The sequence below is a fragment of the Leucoraja erinacea genome, chromosome 4, assembly GCF_028641065.1.
Source record: "Leucoraja erinacea ecotype New England chromosome 4, Leri_hhj_1, whole genome shotgun sequence".
NCBI classification, from domain to species: domain Eukaryota; kingdom Metazoa; phylum Chordata; class Chondrichthyes; order Rajiformes; family Rajidae; genus Leucoraja; species Leucoraja erinaceus.
The window spans coordinates 47,997,716-48,013,966 of NC_073380.1; positions in this window are offsets into that span (position 1 = coordinate 47,997,716).

The following is a 16,251-nucleotide window of genomic DNA, read 5'->3' on the forward strand; positions in this document are numbered from 1 at the left end:
ATCGCCAATCAGTACCCCGTTCTTGCCTTCTCCTCATATCCCCTATTTTTAAGAGCCCTATCTAGCTCTCTCTTGAAAGCATCCAGAGAACCTGCCTCCACCGCCCTCTGAGGCAGAGAATTCCACAGACTCACCACTCTCTGTGAGAAAAAGTGTATCCTCGTCTCCGTTCTAAATGGAGTGCTCCTTATTCTTAACTGAATTCGCGACTGCGATAGATCCCCTCGATGGTAGGGAGGTCAGAACCGGTGATGGCCTATGCCGTGTTTACAACTTTTTGCAGCCTTTTCCGCTCCTGGACGCTCAAGTTGCTGAACCAAGCCACGATGCAACCAGTCAGCAAGCTCTCTACGTGCACCTGTAGATTTGCAATGTAACTCTTTGCAGAAGCCCACTTAAAAACTACTTTGAGATGCATGTTTTCCTGAATGTCCAGCACTTAAAGACAGATGTGTGCTGTCTCTGTATAATGTACTAAACAGCCTCAGAAATAGCTGCAATTTGGAATGTGATAAACCAAACTGCTAAAGAACGTGGAAAACAACCGTTAGCATTTAAGAAATAATCACATATATTACAGCAAATTGATTAAAATGCAGAGATGGAAATCCTCAAATCAACAACAAGAGAGCTATTGTGCAGGAAGGAATTGCAGTTAATGGTTTAAACCAAAGATAGATGCTAAATGCTGGAAGAACTCAGCAGGTCAGGCAGCATCTGTAAGGAGGAATAAAATGGTTTGTACCAGAGCAGATAGAAAATTAAGTATCAGGAGACATATAGTGAAAGTTGTTTGTCAGACTGGAGAGAAGTATAAAGGGGTTAGCCAGAAATTAGTAGTAATATCACTGCTTTTCTCTACGTATATTAATTGGACTTGCATATATTAGGTTCAAATTCGTCGTCAGGAGAGTTTATTGTCATGTGTCCCAGATAGGACAATGAAATTCTTGCTTGCTGCAGCACAATAGAATATTGTAAGCAAAAATACAGAACAGTTCAGTTCAATATACACATAAATAAGCAGATAAAGTGCAATAGGCTGTTACAGTTCAGTTTGTTGGCAACTTTAATAGTCTGATGGCTGTGGGGAAGCAACTGTTCCTGAACCTGGATATGAACAGATTTCAGGCTCCTGTACCTTCTGCCCGATGGTAGCGGAGAGATGAGTGCGTGGCCAGGATGGTGTGGGTCCTTGATGATGTTGGCTGCCTTTTTGAGGCAGTGACTGCGATAGATCCCTTCGATGGTGGGCAGATTAGAGCCGATGATGGACTGGGCAGTGGTTACAACTTTCTTTATCCTTTTCCGCTCCTGGGCGCTCAGGTTGCTGAACCAAGCCACGATACAAATAGTCAGCATGCTCTCTACTGTGCACCTGTAGAAGTTCGAGAGAGTCCTCTTTGACTTACCGACTCTCCATAGTCTTCTCAGGAAGTAGAGGCGCTGATGTGCTTTCTCTATAATTGCATCAGTGTGCTGGGACCAGGAAAGATCTTCAGAGATGTGCGCGCCCAGGAATTTGAAGTTCTTGACCCTTTCCACCATCGTCCCGTTGATGTAAACGGGATTGCGGGTCCCTATCCTACTCCTTCCAAAGTCCACAATCAGTTCTTTGGTTTTGCTGGTGTTGAGAGCCAGGTTATGGTGCTGGCACCATTTGGTCAATCGGTCGATCTCACTTCTATACTCTGACTCGTCCCCATCAGTGATACGTCCCACAACAGTGGTGTGGTCGGCGAACCTGATGATGGAGTTCGCACTATGTCTGGCTATGCATTCATGAGTATAGAGTGAGTAAAGTAGGGGGCTGAGCACACAGCCTTGAGGTTCTCCCGTGCTAATTGTTATTGAGGATGACACATTTCCACCAAAACGGACAGAATATGGTCTGTGGATGTGGAAGTCGCGGATCCAATTGCAGAGGGATGCGCAGAGAACCAGGTCTGAGAGCTTGGTAACCAGCTTGGAGGGGATGATTGTATTAAATGCCGAGCTGTAGTCAATGAATAACAGCCTGACATATGAGTTTTTGTTGTCCAAGTGGTCCAGAGTGGAGTGGAGGGCCAGCGAGATCGCATCCATCGTTGATCTGTTGTGGCGGTAAGCGAACTGCAGTGGGTCCAGGTTTTTGTCGAGGTAGGAGTTGATATGCGCCATAATCAACCTCTCAAAGCACTTCATCACCACCGACGTTAGTGCCACTGGTCGATAGTCATTGAAGCACGTCACCTTGCTCTTCTTGGGCACCGGTATTATTGATGCCCTTTTAAAGCAGGTGGGAACCTCAGACCTCAGAAGGGAGAGGTTGAAAATGTCCGTTAAAACTACAGCCAGTTGGTCCGCACAGGTTTTTAGAACACGACCGGGTATGCCATCAGGTCCAGGTGCTTTCCAAGGTTTCACCCCCCTGAAGGATCTTCTGACGTCGGCCTCTGTGACTGTGACTGAAATACCATCACAGCGAATGGGGGCTCGGGAAGGCAAATCAGTGTTCTCCCTGTCAAATTGTGCGTAAAACACATTGAGCTTCAGGGAGCTTCGCTGACAATTGAGCTGCCTCCTGATTTTGCCTTGTAGGAGATGATGGCATTCAAGTTGCTGAACGTCCGTCTCATCCTCCAGCTTGGAGCAGGTCCCTTTTGGCATTGTTGATGCATTACCAAGGTCGTATCTGGACTTCTTGTAGATCACTGTATCTCCAGACCTGAATGCCCGGGATCTGGACTTCAGAAGAGTACGGATCTCATGGTTCATCCAAGGCTTCTGGTTAGGAAACACTCGGAAGGTTTTTGTGGGGATGCAGTCCTCCACACATTTCTTTATGAAGTCTGTAGCGACTGTGGCGTATTCATTCGGTCTGGTGCCCGACCCTTGCCCGTCTACAGTCCAAACCCTAAATTCAATTTAACATCCAAACGAAATGCCCAGCCATACTACAAACAAATAGACCCAAGACAAACAGTCCCTCACAGTGATGTTCCTCTGCACTCTCCCCCCCTCCGATGTCGAGTCCAGTAGCCCCCCCTCTGATACGAGTCGGCCTCACCGGGTGGGTGGTGCTTGGTTCAGATTGCTGCCTGTAGGCAGCCGCGCGGGGCGGTGAAGAGGAGCAGCACCGCGGAGAAGTCGGTCGGATTTACCAGAAGTGAGGGCGAGGGATAAAGCTCCGCGCGATAGGCGTCTTTGTAGCATATTGTGGTAGGGAGAGATTTAAAAGTTTTGATACATAAAAACTCTGGTGCTGCACGGAGACATGTTCCCGACCAGCTCTGTAGAAATTAGGGACCGCGATTTCTTAAAGGTAGGGCTTTGTAGCGGTGGAATTTCCATGTTGGTAGAAATTAGGGAGCGATTTCTTAAGGTTGGCTTTGTTGAATTTCCCGGCTATGGTGGTAAATGCCTCGGGGTAAGCCGCCTGGTGCTTGTTGACCACAGCGTGCAGCTCCCTCAGTGCCAGATGGACATCAGCCAGGGGAACGATGTAGACTGCGGTAGATTCTCTTGGTAGATAGAAGGGACGGCACTTCACAGCCAGGTGTTCCAGGTGTGGAGAGCAGGAGTTGGATAGGACTGCCACGTCTGAGCACCACGAAGAGTTGACCATGGGGCAGACCCCCCCCCTCCTCTCCTTTTCCCAGATGCCAGTGTACGGTCCATGCGATGGATGGATAAACCTTCAGGCTGGACCGCTGAGTCTGGGGAGCTGGGGGTGAGCCATGTCTCTGTGAATCAGAACACAGAGCATTCCCTCAGCTCCCTTTGGTAAATCAGCCTTACCCTTAAGTCCCCCACTTTGTTTTCAATGGACTGTACACTGGCCAGTAGGATAGTAGGGGGAGGGGGTTGAAGTCCCCTGTGCTTCAGTCTGACCTAAAGTCCTGTCCATCGGCCACTTTTCCGGACACAATGGAGGCCTTTTACTGTACCTGCTGATTCTGCAAGCCTGCGCTGGAACGGGGATTCCCTCACAGTCGGCAGCTCCATCTCCATTACGATTGGGGATTCCCTCAGTCGGCAGCTACAGCTCCGTTGCTCCTGGGAAATCCTGTTCGTCGGCTCCGGAGGGCTTCCCGGTGTTCCAGGTACAGTACCTGTGATTCCCAGTCGGGTCGGGTTCTCTCCAGCGATCGAGGGAACGCTTGCAGTCAGAGGCTCCCGCAGTTGCGGGAGATCGCGAAATCGCTAGTGCCTTCAGATGCACTTCAGATAACCATTTATATAATGGTATATGGACACACTGATCTGTTTTGTAGTAAATGCCTACTATGTTCTGTGTGCTGAAGCAAAGCAAGAATTTCATTGTCCTATCAGGGACACATGACAATAAACTCACTTGAACTTGAACTTACACTAGCAGCTTGTCCGGCATGGTGCTGATTTCTGGCCGTTTTTCTGATCCAGATAAGTTGATTGTAGCTGTAAGTGATCCTCTTCTGTTGGGCTGCTGGCAAAATGTCGCCGCAGGCAGGCACAATGGAGAACATGAATAGTAATTTACAAAATACTTGAAACTTGGAGGTTAAGTGAACATTGTAGCTTTAAGATAAGAAGGGCAAAGTTTAAAGGAGATGTAAAAACAAAGAACTACCGATGTTAGTTTACACCAAAGACACAAAATGCTGGAGTAACTCAGTGGCAGCATCTCTGGAGAAAAGGAATAGGTGACATTTTAGGTCGAGACCCTTCTTTAGACTGAGGGTTAGGGGAGAGGGGCCAAGCGCAAATCGGAGGAACAGCACTTCATAATTCGCTTGGGCAGCTTACAACCCAGCGTATGAATTATGATTTCCGCTCCTGAGCGTCTAGGAGCGGAAAAGGATGCAGAAAGTTGTAACCACTGCCCAGTCCATCATCGGCTCTGACCTCCCCACCATCGAAGGGATCTATCACAGTCGCTGCCTCAAAAAAGCAGCCAATATCATCAAGGACCCACACCATCCTGGCCACGCACTCATCTCTTTGCTACCATCGGGCAGAAGGTACAGGAGTCTGAAATCTGTTACATCCAGGTTCAGGAACAGCTGCTTCCCCAGAGCCATCAGGCCATTAAACTCGCAAACAAACAGACTCTGAACTGTAACAGCCTATTGCACTTTAGCTGCTTATTTATGTGTATATTGAACTGAACTGTTCAGTATTTTTGCTTACAATATTCTGTTGTGCTGCAGCAAGCAAGAATTTCATTGTCCTATCTGGGACACATGACAATAAACTCTCTTGACTTGATTTCTCTGCCACAAAAGGTAGTTGAGGCCAGTTCATTGGCTATATTTAAGAGGAAGTTAGATGTGGCCCTTGTGGCTAAAGGGACGAGGGGGTATGGAGAGAAGGCAGGTATAGGATACTGAGTTGGATGATCAGCCATGATCATGTTGGATGGCAGTGCAGGCTCGAAGGGCCGAATGGCCTACTCCTGCACCTATTTTCTACGTTTCTATGTTTCTCTAATGGGCCTGTCCCACTTAGGTGACTGCAGGAGACTATGCGGTCGCCACATGGTCGCCACATGTTCGCGGGTAGTTGCTTTCATGGTCGTGAGGAGGTCCCGCATTCTCGGAACTAGTCATGGCCTCATTATGGTCACCGTGAATTTTTCAACATTTGCGCCGACCAGAATGAAGCCGCCATGGAGAGGAGCGAGAATTCTCGTGCCGTAGGTGGAGTGGTAGTGGGTTACCAGGAGGTCGAAGTTTGTCGTAGGTTCTTGGAGGTTGTAGCCTGTGCTGACCGATAAATTTCATTGGCTCATTGGGAAAAAAAACGTAAGCAGTAGTTTTCAGAACCAAGCATGTCTGCCGAGCTTCACAGCCGTGTATCTCTGACTTCTTAAAAGTTCTCTTCACTCCTTCTCCCCCTCTGTTAAAGGACTTACGTGACCCTTTCCGTACATTTCTTAATTAGAGCGCCAACCATCCTGTTCATCGCGGTGTGTCTGTATCATATTGGCTTTGCACCATTTGAATTTCACTCAGACAGCGCTCACCCCGCTTGCCCTGTCCTCCGCCTGCATAATGGGCTGGTGAAGGAAGCGATGTGTGTGTGTGTGTGTGTGTTCCACTCTGACAGTTACCGTTCCAGTCGTCGGTTTTTCAGGCGACTTGAGAGTCTCCGGTAGTTGTCTGAAAAATTGTCTAAATGGGACAGACCCATAACTTCAAGTAACCTTTGTATTCATTATTTCTCCATCCCACCCTCACATCATTCTACTTGTTTCACTGTCATCCTGCTTAGTTTCACTGTTTGTGTCCACACGTTATCACCTTCCCCACAGCCAACAATAGAGCATTGTGGGCTCCACCTTTCCTTGATCGTTGCAAGATTTCCTTTGTCCTTTTGCATACCGTTTACTCATTTGTTCTTTGTACATTTTCATATCTCTAGTTTCCCTCTCCCCTGACCCGAAATATCACCTATTCCTTTTCTCCAGTCATGCTCCCTGACCTGCTGAGTTACTCCAGCACTCTGTGATTTTATGCTGGTGGGAGGGGTGGAAGAGTCAAGAGTGTTTTATTGTCACATGTACAGTGCATTTAGAAAGTATTCAGACCCCTTCACTTTTTCCATAATTTAATATGTTACATCCTTATTCTAAAATGGATTACATTCTTTTTTTTTTAATCATTAATCTACACACAATACCCCATAATTAAAAAAAAACAAAAACACGTGTTTAGACATTTTTGCAAAATAATTAAAAAGAAATAACTGAAATATCACTTTTACAAGTATTCAGACCCTTTACTCAGTACTTTGTCGAGCGATTGCCTTTGGCAGCGATTACAGCATCAAGTCTTCTTGGATATGACGCTACAAGCTTGGCACACCTGTATTTAGGGAATTTCACCCATTCTTCTCTGCAGATCCTCTCAAGCTCTGTCAGGTTGAGCAGATAGGATGGGGAGCATTAATGCAAAGCTATTTTCAGGTCCCTCCAAAGATGTTCAATCGGGTTCAAGTCCAGGCTCTGGCTGGGCCACTCAAGGACATTCACAGCCTTGTCACAAAGCCATTTCTGCGTTGTCTTGGCTGTGTGTTTAGGCATGTTGTCCAGTTGGAAGGTGAACCTCTGCACCAGTCTGAGGTTCTGAATGCTCGAGAGCAGGTTTTCATCAAGCGGGCTGTCATGTGGCTTTTACGAGGAGTGGCTTCCGTCTGGCCACTCTACCATAAAGGCCTGATTGGTGGAGTGCTGCAGATATAGTTGTCCTTCTGGAAGGATCTCCAATCACTTGAGAGGAACTTCTGTCAGAGTGACCACTGGGTTCTTGGTCACCACCCTGACCAAGGCACTTCTACCCCGATTGCTCCGTTTGGCCGGGCGGCCAGCTCTATGAAGAATCCTGGTGGTTCCAAAGTTCTTCTATTTAAGAATGACGGAAGCCACTATGCTCTTCGGAACCTGCAATGCTGCAGAAATTGTTTTATACCCTTCCCCAGAGCTGTGTCTCGACACAATTCTGTCTTGGAGGTCTACAGACAATTCCTTCATCTTCATGTCTTGGTTTTTGCTCTGACATGCACTGTCAACTGTGGGACCTTATATAGTCAGGTGTGTGCCTTTCCAAATCATGTCCAATCAATTTAATTTACCACTGGTGGACTCCAATCAAGTCACAGAAACATCTCAAGAATAAGCAATGGAAACAAGATGCACCTAAGCTCAATTTTAAGTGTCATAGCAAAGGGTCTGAGTACTTATGTAAATGTGATATTTCTGTTATTTCTTTTTAATTACTTTGCAAACATTTTCAAACACCCGTGTTCGCTTTTTTGTTATGGGGTATTGTGTGTAGATTGATAATTAAAAAAATGAATTTAATCAATTTTAGAAAAGACTAACATAACAAAATGTGGAAAAAGTGAAGGGGTCTGAATACTTTCTGAATGCACTGTAGCAAAACGGAACAATTAAATTCTTGCTTGCAGCAGTACAAGGTTTGTAAACAAACCATATATATAGTTGCAGTAACTCATGCAACCCAGACAGTTCATACTTCAGAGTTTAGTTAGTAATTGTAATGTTCAAGAGCCTGATGCTTGTTGGGAAGAAGTTGTTCTTGAACCTGGACATTACAGTTTTCAAACTTCTTGTTTAAGAAGGAACTGCAGATGCTGGAAAATCGAAGGCAGACAAAAATGCTGGAGAAACTCAGCGGGTGAGGCAGCATCTATGGAGCGAAGGAAATAGGAAATGTTTTGGGTCGAGACCCTTCTTCAGACTGATGTGAGGGTAGGGGGGGGGGGGAAGAAGAAAGGAAGCGGCAGAGACAGTGGGCTGAGGGAGAGCTGAGAAGGGGAGGAGAAAGCAGGGACTACATGAAATTAGAGAAGTAAATGTTGTAAACTGCCCAAGCGAAATATGAGGTGCTGCTCCTCCAATTTACGGTGGGACCCACTCTGGCCATGGAGGGGGGAGGCCCAGGACAGAAAGGTATCAGTAGACGGGGATTGGTTGGTTCTCCGCTCGGTTTGCAATAACCAACCTGATCTCCCGGTGGCTCGGCGCTCCCATGCTAGAATAAATTTGCAATGATTGCAGCATTCTGCAAAGTCATTGTCTTGAGTTCTGAGCAACATGTTTTGCAGCCTTGGAGGAGATACAGTGCAAAATGTTCAAATATTACCATGGATACGGGGTGGTCGGGGAGGGGTTGAAGAAGCAAAGGTTCAAAAGGACCTCAAAATTTGGTATGGTTTTAATCAAATAAGTGTTTCCAATCGTGGCTGGTCAATAAAAGAACACAGATATAAGATGTTTGCAGAATAATCAGCTGAACATTGAGAATCAAATAAAAAATGCATGCATAAAGTTTATAGAGATGAAATTGGACAGGGTCCTTAAGGAATATAAAACTAGCAGAAAATAACTCAAGCAGGTAATTCCAAGGGCTAAAGAGGGGGCATGGAATGTTATTTGCAAATCTGTTTGAATGAAAATGCTTGAATCTTCTTCTTCGGTCATGGCTGACCATTGGTTTCTCCAGGGTTGGAGGATGCCAGTGCGTGACTTTGTTTAACGTGGGGAGAATGGTTCACAGACAGCCACCCCACGGTCCTTGACAGCTCTGGGTCAGGATCCAGTGGCAGGAAGTCCAAGACGACAGGAGACCCTTTTCTGCTGCAGCCTTCATCCGCCTTCCCAACCGTTGTGATGCTCTATTAAGGTCAGCCATCATCCTCTGCCTGTTCCACCGTTGAGGTCTTGGTTGGTTTGCTCTCGGTTGGAGTCCTCCCCCTCGACCTTACCGCCACGGGTGGCCCTACCAGGAGCATAGCTCCAGACGGCATCGCTCTCAGGATCTCAGGACCACACAAGCTTCTCCACCACGACAAGGTGATAATCCACTGAGAAGAAATGCTTGAATAATACCAGGGGTAAAAGGAGTGGCTGAAGAAGCAAATGCCCTCTCATCTTACACTTATATAATACTGCAATATAAGACTGCATGTATGTTAAATTGCAAAATTGACAGCCAATAGTCAGAGCTAAGCAATCTCTCAAGCAATGAATCAGATTCTCACAAGCATTGAATCAGATTCAAGCTCTGCACTCTACATAATTACCTGTGAATGATTAGATGATTAGATTAGATTAGATTAGATCCTTTATTTGTCATTCAGACCTTTCGGTCTGAACGAAATGTCGTTCAGACCGAAATGGGACCGAATGGTAGCAATAATTAAACACCAAACAAGAGACAGCAAGAAGATCACCCCATCTTCAAAGACAGAACCTAGCATGCCAATATTTAAAGAAAAAGGTCAGTGCCCTCCATAATGTTCCGGACAAAGACTCATCATTTATTTATTTGCCTCTGTACCCCACAATTTGAGATTTGTGATAGAAAAAAAAAATCACATGTGCTTAAAGTGCACATTATCAGATTTTAATAAAGGCCATTTTTATATAATTTAGTTTCACCATGTAGAAATTACAAGAGTCAAGTCAAGAGTGTTTTATTGTCATCTCACAGATAGGACAAAGAAATTCTTGCGTGGTGCAGCAAAACAGAATATGTAAACATAGTACATAACAGGAGACAAAAAATTCAGTGTGTATATATACACATGCACACACACTCAATAAATAAACAAATATAGTGCAATAATAATAATAGTGTATTGTAGTTCAGAGCTTATGTATTGCCATGTTTAATAGGCCAATGGCTGTAGGGAAGAAGCTGTTCCTGAACCTGGATGTTAGTTTTCAGGCTCCTGTACCTTCTTCCCAATGGCAATGGTGAAATGAGTGTGTGGCCAGGATGGTGTGGGTCTTTGATGATGTTGGCTGTCTTTTTGAGGCAGCGACTTCGATAGATCCCTTCGATGGTGGGGAGGTCAGAGCCGGTGATGGACTGGGCAGTGTTCACAAATTTTTGCAGTCTTTTCCGCTCCTGGACGTTCAAGTTGCCGAAACAAGCCACGATGCAACCTGTCAGTATGCTGTCTACTGTACACCTGTAGAAGTTCAAGAGAATCCTTTTTGACATACCGAATCTCCATAGTCTTCTCAGGAAGTAGAGGTGCTGATGTGCCATCTTTATAATTGCATCAGTGTGCTGGGTCCAGGAAAGATCTTCGGAAATAAGCATGACCAGGAATTTAACGTTTTTGCCCGTCTCCACAATCGAACCATTGATATAAACAGCATTGTGGGTCCTCATCCTTCCCCTTCCAAAGTCCACAATTACTTCCTTGGTTTTACTGATATTGAGAGCAAAGTTGTGCTGGCACCATGGAGTCAATCGGTCGATCTCACTTCTATACTTTGACTCATCACCATCTGTAATTCGTCCAACAACAGTGGTGTCATCAGCAAACTGGATGATGGAGTTTGCACTATGTCCGACTACAATCATGGTTATAGAGTGAGTGAAGCAGGGGGCCACGAACGCAGCCTTAAGGTGCTCCCATACTGTTTGTTAATGAGGATTAAGTATTTCTGCAAATTCAAACAGACTGTGGACTGTGGATGAGGAAGGCGAGGATCCAATTGCAGATGGATGCGCAGAGACCCAGTTCTGTTAGTTTGGTAACTAGCTTGGAGGAGATGATGGTATTGAACCTCATCACCACAGTTAGTGCCACTGGTTGATAGTCATTGAGGCACGGATGCTCTGCCACACCTGTATTGCATCCATCTTTAGCTTATGCTTGTTTTGGGGTCCAGTCCCCTTCAGTTTTCTATTCAGCATATGAAGATAAGTGAGCCAGTACCTCCAGCAGCCATACATGCCCAGGCCATAACACCCCCACCACCGTGTTTCACAGATGAGGTGGTATGCTTTGGATCTTGGGCAGTTCCTTCTCTTCTCCATACTTTACTCTTGCATCACTCTGATAGAAGTTAATCTTCGTCTCATCTGTCCACAAGACCTTTTTCCAGACCTGTGGTTCCTCTTGTAAGTACTTCTTGGCAAACTGTAACCTGGCCATCCTATTTTTGTGGCTAACCAGTGATTTACATCTTGCAGTGTAGCCTCCATATTTCTGTTCATGAAGTCTTCTGCGGACATTGGTCATTGACCAATCCACACCTGACTCCTGAAGAGTGTTTCTGATCTGTCGGGCAGGTGTTTGGGAATTTTTCTTTATTTATAGAAGAGAATTATTCTGTCAACAGCTGTGGAGGCCAGCCCCAGTCCCTTTGCGATTAGTAAGTCTGCTGTAAGGCCCTGTTGTGACTAGCACAATGATACACGTCCGCCATCTTGTTAGAAATATTTAATCTGATCAACCAACCAAAACTTCTAGAAGGTCACCTGACCTCAGTCACGAGGCACAGGGACATTTGCCAGCTTCTGCTTTTGGCCTCAAGGGGCGATGGCATTTATATTACATATACATCACATCTCCCCCTTCACTTTAATTACATCACATCTCCCCCTTTCAACCAGCTTGTCATGGTACGTATGAAACGGAGACAGGTCCGAGGGCAGACCACGCCTGTTACTAGGCCAACCCTTTCTTATATACTCGCACACCAGTGTTAGGGTCCAGTGTTTGCACTGGGCAGCCAGCTCAGGGTGTTGGGGACAAACATTTCACGTCCCGGCTTCCACCGTATTTCCAGGTCGTACCGTAGCAGGTGCATTCGCATGTGCTGGAGTCTGGGGCTTAATGTGTGTAGCAGCTTGGGGAGCAACCCAATCTGTCGGTTTTCTCATGGGCTTTATGACTCCCAAGCTTTCCATGCGCTCTAATTCGGCTTTGACCTTATCCCTGATCTTATTGGGGATAGTGCGGGGTGGGTTTTGCTTAGGTTGCACATTCTCTTGCAACACTATGTTGTACTCATGTTTTTTTAGCCTTCCCAGCCCTTGGAAAATCTTGCGGTTTTCCTCAATGATCCTTGCAGTGTATGATGGGCTCGCACTCACGCTATCAACCCCCTCCTTTCCCCCAAGCCCTAACTTTTCACACGTTAGTTTCACAAATATGGGTTTCACATTCCCCCTCACTATTTGAAAGACAACCCTATATTCTTTCCTACCTACTTTGACGTTCCCCTTTGCCTGCCCTACAGGCTTCATTGTATGTCCAGAGTATGACCTCAGTGTCACGTTCGTGTTCAGTAAAGCAAGACCAGTCTTTCTGAACAAGTGGTCTGGCAGGATGTCAACAGCGCCAGAGTGAAGTTTGAACAAAATGTCCACATTGTTGATGCTCTGTCCCCATTCACACATCAACTCAATCACGACGTCAATGTAGAATACATCAACGTCATCGTCCACTGGCTCTGGCAGCGGTGAAGCGTTCTTCTGGAAATCGATGTAACGGACGTCCGGACCCCAGTCCCCGGCCTTTTGTCTGATTAGCTGGTCATGTTTTCGGGAACGTGGGTGGCTGTTGGGCGCTCTATTTACTGGGCAGTTAGGGGTTCTGGAAAGATGTCCAATCTCTCCGCAGGTGTAACATCTCATGTACTGAGCAGGGCAGTAGTTGCCTTTATGCCCGCGGGTGCACGACCAGCAGACGGTATCCTTACCAGAATCACGGATTTCTGTCTATGGTTGTCTGTGTCGCAAATCCCTGCCTCGGCCCCATGGCCGACTGGCGCTGTCCCTTTTCACGTAATCAACTGTCTCTTCGGTGTCGATGGCGGTTGGGGCAATCTACTTCACGTGCTCGGCTGATGCATCGGCGATCAAACACGTCACTGCATTTTTCCCAGTGTTAAATCATCGCATTAGACAATAGGTGCAGGAGTAGGCCAGTCGGCCCTTCGAGCCAGCACCACCATTCAATGTGATCATGGCTGATCATCCCCAATCAGTACCCCATTACTGCCTTCTCCCCATATCCATATAACCATATAACAATTACAGCACGGAAACAGGCCATCTCGGCCCTACAAGTCCGTGCCGAACAACTTTTTTTTTTCCCCCTGACTCTGCTATTTTTAAGAGCCCTATCTAGCTCTCTCTTGAAAGCATCCAGAGAACCTGCCTCCACCGCCTTCTGAGGCAGAGAATTCCACTCACTCACCACTCTCTGAGAGAAAAAGTGTTTCCTCGTCTCCGTTCTAAATGGTTTACTCCTTATTCTTAAGCTGTGGCCCTGGTTCTGGACTCTCCCAACATCGGGAACATGTTTCCTGCCTATAGCATGTCCAAACCCTTAACAATCTTATATTTTCAATTAGATATCGTCTCATCCTTCTAAACTCCAGAGTGTACAAGCCCAGCCGCTCCATTCTCTCAGCATATGACAATCCCGCCATCCTGGGAATTAACCTTGTAAACCTATGCTGCACTCCATCAATAGCAAGAATGTCCTTTCTCAAATTAGGGGACCAAAACTGCACACAATACTTCAGGTGTGGTCTCACTAGGGCTTTGTACAACTGCAGAAGGACCTCTTTGCTCCTATCTTCGATTCCTCTTGTTATAAAAGCCAACATGCCATTTGCTTTCTTCACTGCCTGCTGTACCTGCATACTTATTTTCATAGACTGATGAACAAGGACCCCCAGATCCCGTTGTACTTTCCCTTTTCCCAACTTGATGCCTTTTTTTATTTTTATTTTTATTTTATTAGAAGTACAATCATATGGCACCAAAGTGCCTAATATATATTTTCATAATACATTTTATGTACAACTTCTTTTTTTTTGTTACATTGAAAAAAGATTAGAAGAAAAAGAAGTTAGATAGTAAAGGATAGAAAGATGTGAAATATATAGTGTGTGAAGAAAGAAAACGAGTAAATGAAGAAAGTTGAGAAAGAGAAAATAGAAAAGATACAAGATACATTTAATTGTCATTTGGACCCCTTGAGGTCCAAACGAAATGCCGTTTCTGCAGCCATACATTACAAACACATAGACCCAAGACACAACATAATTTACATAAACATCCATCACATCGCTGTGATGGAAAGCCAAATAAACTTATCTCTCCACTGCACTTTCCCCCCCCCCCCCCCCCATGTCAGAGTCAAAGTCAAAGCCCCCGGCTGGCGATGGCGATTGTCCCGCGGCCATTAAAGCCACGCCGGGTGGTGCGAGGTCGCACACCGGGTCTTGGTGTTAGAGCCCCCGGCGTGCGCTCGCAGAGTCCCGCGGCCATTCCAAGCCGCGCGGGGCAGTGATGTAGGCCCCACTCCAGGAGCTCTTCAACCCCGCAACTCGGGCGGGGGAAGTCGCCGTTGCGAGAGCCCTGAAAAGCGGTCTCCCTCCAGGGACCCACGGGCTCCCGGTGCCGCCGTCCACAGACCTGCCATTGGAGCCTCCGACTCTCTGGTCGGGCTGCAGCAGCAGCAGCAGCGCTCCTCCACCGCTCCGGACTCGGCCAACCCCGCGATGGTGACGGTGAGTCGTAGTCCTCGGTCTCTTCCTGTTGGAGGCCGCTCCTCGTTGCGGCCCCAACGACAACGGAAACCCGACGAGAAAAAGGTCGGGTCTCCCGTGCAGGGAGAGATTTAAAAAGTCCCCCCCCCCCTCCCACCCCACCCCCCCCCCCCCCCCCACACACACACCCCAACAAAAAATAACAAAAACTACATAAAAACACACAGAAAAATAATAAAACGCGGACAGACTGCAGAGGCCGCTGCTGACCAGAGTCGCGCCGCCCACCAGCCAAAAAAGGAGATCATTATTTATAATCTTGACCAACCCTCGTCCAGTCCTTCAACAGTTATTTTTTACAATTGTGTTGCACCATATGATTCCAAAAAAAACGACGAATGGAGACCAACTCGTTATGAATTGGTCTGATTTATCCATTAGGAGGAATCGCATTTCCTCAAGGTGTGCGGTGTCCAACATACTTGCGATCCACATTTCAAGCGTTGGTATTGATGTACCCTTCCAAAATTTAAGTATTATTTTTTTTGCTATTATTAAACCATAGTTAAAGAATAGATTTTGGGATGTGTTCAATTTATTCCCATCTTCCATTACGCCAAATATAATCATTTCAGTATTAGGTTCCATTCTTGTCTTGAATAATTTTGTAAATATTTCAAAAATATCATTCCAAAATCTATAAAGTTTTATGCAGGAAACTAAGGAGTGTGTTATAGTTGCATTTTGGGCTAGACATTTATCACAAGTGGCGGATATACTTGGATAAAATTTGTTCAATCTTGATTTTTAATAATATAATCTATGTACAATTTTAAATTGAATTAGATTATGTCTTACATTAATTGAACATTTGTGAATATATATCAAGTATTTTTCCCATGTAACCTTTGTGATTTTTATCATTAGTTCCCGTTCCCACTCTTCTCTAAGTACCTCTGTCGATGGTAGGTCTATATTTAGAATACTATTATATAAATATGATATTAATTTTTGTGAGTCAGCTTCAATATTCATTGCTTCTTCCAATACTTCAGAGGTTATTTTTTTATATCCTTGTATATATTTTTTCATGAAATCGCAAATCTGAAGATATTTAAAATATTGGTTGTTTTTCAATTTAAATTTTAATTGTAATTTTTGGAATGATAGGTTTCCCATTTCGTACATATCCCCGATCCTTCTAATTCCGAGACTTTCCCATTGGTTATATGTCTTATCAATAAGAGATGGTTTAAATAAAGGGTTATTTGTTATTGGCATTAACAATGATAGATTTCTTAATTTTAAAGATAATTTAGTTGTTTCCAAATTCTTATTGTACCATATATAATTGGGTTCTTCTTATATATTGTGTTATTCAGTTTTTTGGGGGAGAAGAGGATTGTTCCTATATTACAAGGATGGCAGTCCTCCTCCTCCATTTTTATCCATTCTGT